Source organism: Meles meles, chromosome 14, assembly GCF_922984935.1.
Source record: "Meles meles chromosome 14, mMelMel3.1 paternal haplotype, whole genome shotgun sequence".
In the NCBI taxonomy this organism is placed as follows: Eukaryota; Metazoa; Chordata; class Mammalia; order Carnivora; family Mustelidae; genus Meles; species Meles meles.
In genome coordinates this window covers 19510510-19516759 of record NC_060079.1, presented here as the reverse complement: position 1 = coordinate 19516759, position 6250 = coordinate 19510510, and the positions used below count along the sequence as shown (strand labels likewise).

The 6250-nt window shown below is 36.4% G+C and overlaps 1 non-coding gene across 1 annotated transcript; it reads right to left on the bottom strand.

Annotated features, from left to right (window-relative positions):
* Window positions 1-5824: 5824 nt before the first annotated feature.
* LOC123925399 lies at window positions 5825-5959 on the bottom strand. Its single transcript, XR_006814994.1, has one exon. It is a non-coding gene; the product is annotated as a small nucleolar RNA SNORA52 (small nucleolar RNA).
* Window positions 5960-6250: the final 291 nt, after the last annotated feature.

Genomic DNA, 6250 nt, shown 5'->3' with positions numbered 1-6250 from the left:
TACATCCTCTCCTCAGCATTGTGTTTCTCCCATTCTCTCTTCAGTCTTGTTTCTATTCCTTTTACTCCACAAATTGTTGTCTCATAGGTCACCAGTGCCCAGAGTCACTAGCAACCCATGGGTCTTATCTATGTTTTGACCTTAATAGCACCTTCTTCTTGAAATCTCCTTCCTCAAGAAGTAGAAAATACATGTCTTGCTTCATTTCCTACCCCTCTGCCCCATCTCCATCTTCTTTACTGTTCTCATAGATCATAAATCCATAAATCATAAATTCCATTTCTTCATGCATTTTAATATAGCTTTCCCCAACCTTCCAGTATCATCTTCTCTTCACTGTCTTGCTGATTGATTCCATTTACTGCTTTCATTAATTCAGACTTAAAGTGATCATTACTATTATTAAAGTTTTATTACTATCATTTAATGATAAATATGTTCCTTGCCCTTAGGATTAGCTAAGTATGTATGGACATGGGAATTAGAACAGACAGGGAAATAGCTTATTGTCTGTAATGCTGTGCCATAAGGGTATTTCTGTATTTAAGTAATAATATAATGATGGTACCAAGGGAGAAATGGTAAAAGATCATTCTGTCAGTTAGACTTGCCAAATGAGGTCACCATTGATCTCAACCATGAAGAACATATACAATACTTGTCAATATATGTGAAGAAAAAGTGAGCACTCCTGGCAGAAAGAATAATATGTTTGAACATTTAAACTATGAGATCCATGATAATATTATTTAATATTACTTTTCTAGTTATATTTCTTCCCTAGGCTTTGAAGCTGCCTTTTTATCTCTCTGATAGACTTCTCTAGCAGGACAGTTGGGCAGCCCTCAAAATGAACCCTTTCTCTGCCCCTTTTGCCACCTTCTTCTCTACATCTGCTTTCAGTTAATGACAAGGTCAGTCTTTCCATTATCTAGTGATCTTTGGACATAGCTTGAACTTCCTCTCACCCTCTCTCTACAATAAGTTATCCATTATTATGAAATTTTCATCTTAATATTTCTTCCATCTACTCCCGCTTTTCCTTTCCTTTCAAACTGCATCTATCAATTCACTTATTCTTTTACTTAGAAAGTCTTTGCGGAATGCCTTCTTTAGCACCCCCAAGTTACCTTTCTAGAGCTAGATTAATGAATCAACGAAGGAACTTGCCTACCTTCATGACTTTTCTTTTCATAATAATCAAGTGAACAAATAAGGCTGTGGATACATTCTGGGAAGAAATATCACTTCTTCAGCATGGTTTTCTTAGATAGTTTGGCTAGAGAAAGCCCGATGGTGAGAACAGAAGGAGCAGTATCAATTAAGAGAATATGGAAGTTGATTCATGGCCACGTAGGCTAGTAAGCATATTTAAGTTTGGGCCTATATGAGCATAACAGCACCGTAGTAGGCCTTGAGTATGCCATGAGTAGGATACATAGAGCAATTATGATGTTATCACAAATAAATGGTGGGTATATTGCTTCTCACCATTCTTCTTTTTGAAATTTTCCCACCAGCGTTAACTTCAAGAATTCTAAAGAAGTCTTGACATTGAGCAGATGTTGAAGATGTACAAGGAATTTATACACTCTAAAAAGATTTGATATTCCAGTTGAGCATGCTTTTCTTAAAGTTTCCCCAGCAAGGAGTGTCACTCCCTCATCTGGCCAGTAGCCTGAGGAGAGCCATCAGGATCTGAGGGGAGGCTTGCTCCTCAGAGCCCACTCTGCTACCCTTGTGCTCCACGACTGTTACCTCCTGGGTCCACATCTGAAGAAGGAGGGACGCTGGTGAAACTTTGCAATTCCTATCATCTGATTCCCTTATACATGAGGTTAAGGAGCCCATAATTCCTTTGAATATCAATGGATAAAATGAAAGATGAAAATATTGTTATTAGATGAGAACATTAATGTCATAGAGGTTTATTATTATTTTTTTAACCAAAGATTCAAGGTCCCAGAAGACCAGTCTAGCTTGGAAAGTGCTGAGAAAATATTTCATTAAATGAATTCTGACAAGTGACCCCACAAAAATAGCACTGACCATAAAGTTCACAAAAAGCTTTTTGGAAAACAAGTACATTTTAAGAAAATTTATATAGAGAAAATAAATCTCTTCTCCATATGTGAAATCTTGGATAGTTCCTTCCCATGTCAGTTTCTTCCTCTCTCCATACTCATCTACCCACTCCACAATGCAGAGTAGAACCTTTTGTAGAAAAGATGGAGAGAGTGGACCCTCATATGTGTCTTCCATCTCAAGTTTGGACTTTTTTTTTTCTTTAAAAGTTTATCTCGGGGGCGCCTGGGTGGCTCAGTGGATTAAAAGTTTATCTCGTGTTTTGTTTTGTTTTTTTCTTATTTTAGAGTCAGTATTTAGGACATAGACAACTAATCTGAATAAATTCTACATAGACAAAGGAATTTCTGACATCTTGACAACAAATATGAAGGTTTGAGCCATTAGTTTTCCTGAATATTATTTGTCCATGTGTAAGACAAATGTCAAACTTACATATATTTAATGCAAAGATCATGATAAAAAAAGGTGAACTCTGGTTATGCAATCATATTCTAATCATAAAAAAAGACTTTAAAACATTCATAAGGAAATGCAAGTTATTTTTGAAAGGTACTGTATATGGGTAAAATAAATAAAATGTTAGAGGCTTTTAAGAGGACTTAAGGAGTGAAATGACAGAGGAGGTCAAATTCAGTCAGGTGTGCAATATCCAAGAGTTTTAAAACTTCTGCTTTAAGAAAAGAACAAATATAACTCATTCCAATTCCAGCTGAGCACGCTTTTCTTAAAGTTTCCCCAGCAAGGAGCGTCACTTCCTCATCTGGGCAGTAGCCTGAAGACAACCATCAGGATCTGAGAGGAGGCTTGCTCCTCAGAGCCCACTCTGCTACCCTTGTGCTCCAAGACTGTTACCTCCTGGGTCCACACCTGAAGAAGGAGGGACGCTGGTGAAACTTTGTAATTCCTATCATCTCTAGCTGATTCCCTTATATATGAGGTTAAGGAGCCCAGCCCAAGTGTGTTTTTAAGAACTACTCTTACCTGAGGATCCCAGATTCCAAATCCATCTATTTGGAACTGGTAACAAATTATCTTATCTGGACATCTGGAAGGCAGACACCATAGTGGCCAAATGTACAACCATAAATTGGAATCCAGAAATAGTCACTAGAAATCACTGAAGCCAATCCTTATTTTATGAATGAAACCACTGAGACCTAAAGCAGTAAAATGATTCATTCTATACCATGTTCTAAGTTAATCACATTTTAAAATTCAACTCTTTAAAGCTTGTTGCTCTGCATCACACTGTCTGCCACATTTTTCCTGTAAACAAACTATCAGAGAAGATTCATTTCTGAAATAAAATCCTTCTACTGGCAATATTTTAAGGAACAGGAAAACATTTAAATAACAAAATACCATGAATGCCCTTAGTAATATGGCCTTATTTACACAAGAGCGATGGCCAATGCAAGATAACTCCTCGCTGCTGTCCTTTATTTCTAACTCTACTAGAACATTTATGATGCCGTATATAATACTTTTCCCACTTTCACATACTTTATCAAGGTATGTTCTAGTTCATCGAAGGCACGTCCATTAATTCATAAATCTCTAATGCCTAACACAACAGGTGCATATATGGCTTTCGATACATGTATGGTGCATAAATGAATGGATAGGTACCTTCATGAATGCATGAAAAATCTGAGAAGCCAAACTGCATATGGAGAGAGATCCATGCTATAAGGAGCAGTAAAAGTCAGACTTAAGTTCTTGCATTTGATGTATCAAGACATAGAACATCATTGAGGTTTTGAAATAATGAAGAGGCTTGATGAAACTAATGCTTAAGAACAAATCTGGCAGTCATACGGGAAATAGTTTGAGAGGACATAGTATCAGGAGGAGTGCATGAGTCAAACTCTACTAGAATACATCCAGTCTGAAGAGGGGGATTACCGAGATACAAAAACAATCAAGTCTAAGAAGGTACTATTGCATAATACATGAAAGATGTCAAAGTACTAAAAACCATTTTTTTGATTCACGTCTTTAAAAACACAACTCAGAAATAACTTCCTTACAGGAACAATCCATGGTCTCAGGCAGAGCTTTTCCACTGGTATACCAGAGATCAGTTCCAAGTATGTCTAGCACGTAAGCCTTCAGGTCCCCTGAGGAGTCAAGCTTGGAGAGAGAGACCTATGGCCAGCTTCTTCTGACTGTAAGAAGTCTTGATCACTTATACCTATAGGCTATACAAATATTCCCACGTCTATGACTGCATGACATGAAAATTTTCAAAAGCACAATTGAGACCAACCATTTTTCACTGTATTGTCTTTTAACTCCTGATATAATTAATTATCCAAACAGTACCACTTTAGCAAGGGATCAAATAGATTTGAAAACATTACCTCTTCTTGCAGCGTATTCCATTCCAATAAACTTGCGTGCAGTGATGCAAGGTACCACCGTCAGAATTGGATACAACTTGAAGATCAACAATGCAGAACCAACCTGCCTGGCTCTTTGAACATTTCATCAGAATTTTTCTGTCCTGAGAATATGGTTTTTTTTCCTTTTCCATTATGGAAGTACATTATAAAATAATGCTTTAGAATATAGGAGTTGTATTATAATGTTTACTTATTGCTTCATTATGTTGTGGCTTTTTAAGTTGTACATAGTTTTAGAAGAGTATTTAGTATTACATATTTTTAAAAATCATAAGTAAAATACATATCCCAAAATAGAGAAGTCCTGAAAAGTTTTTACTGCTGAAATATGCAGTCAAAATTTTGAGGACACTTGATTACTTTCTCCTATAGATACTGTGTGAGTTTCCCTAAGGAGCTCCCAGGAGATGAAATGTAAACTGACCAGAAATGGCTCAGATTGAAGCAAATACAAATTTCATTTAGTCTTTTAGTCCATTTAGTCTTTTACCTACAAATGACTGATCTCACTTAACAAGGTAATACTTTCACCCAATGATACACATTTGCTGTCCATATCTATAATATGTCCCCTCATTTATTGAGTACTCTATTTTTACCACATACAGATACTACATCATTAATTTGGGAGTGCCTATTTCACTTGGGCCCTTGACGTTTCCAGCTTGCTTTTAAATCTCCAATTTTTTTTTCTCTTTGGTGCTAGAGATATTATGATTATAATTTCCTCTTTTTGTGCTGTCTTCATATTTCCTATGTAATTTTCTAACCTTTTCCAGCACTAACTATATAGAAGAAACTGCTGAGTGCTCTGCATTCAACGTCTCATTAGGTTCTCCCCACCACATATGTGGTACTATGAGGTGTCGTTGGTGAACCGCATTTTATAGAAAAGGCTTTGTAATTGTCCAGATTCATACAATTAGCAAGTGGCAGAGTAGAGAAATAAATAAAATCTTTGTTTGAATTATATAACTATTACTGTGAACCACCTCAATTCTCCTAGAAACACTGAGAATTTAATAAAATAGGTGATGGAAATCACAAAAAGGAAAATGTTGGGGACACTTTGTCAAATTAGGGGATAAATAAGTTGTATTTGGTTAAAGACAAAGGGAGATTATTTAGTGAAGGTCTACGGAGAAATGTGGATAAAGAATCAGAAGGCCAAAGGAGAACCAGGAACAACAGCAATTGCTAGTTACAAGGCAAACTGACAAATTATTAAAAAAAAAAATCATGATAGTATTTCACAGCGTATGTCAGGAAAGAAGAGGTAAATGGAGATAGAAGGATATCATCTCTTCTCCCTCCCATCACACCCACCCCACTGAGGTCTAGAAGCTCCCCTAGCACAAACCTCCTGAAGCTTTGCTCATGTCTGTGGGTGAGGCTTCTAGAATGATCTGGTCCCCAAGGGAAACCTGGCAGACCACAGGCTGAATGGCAAGGATTGGGATGGACCATATTTCTTCTCATGCAGGAGGAAATTAAGATACTACCTAAAGTTCTTGAGTCAATAAACAAATATTCCCGTTATCTTAAAATTTATAGGTAATAATTAGCAGACTATACTTAGAAAGACATTGGAGGAAGGATGACTGAAAGTGATAGTATGAATATTTTTACAATAAATAATAAATATAGCTAAAGAATTATAAATCAATAAGAAATGGCTTAAATACATAACTTGGAGTTATTGAGTTCACAATGAAGAGTACTAAAATAGAAATAGTCAGGAAGTATCCTCTAAGGAA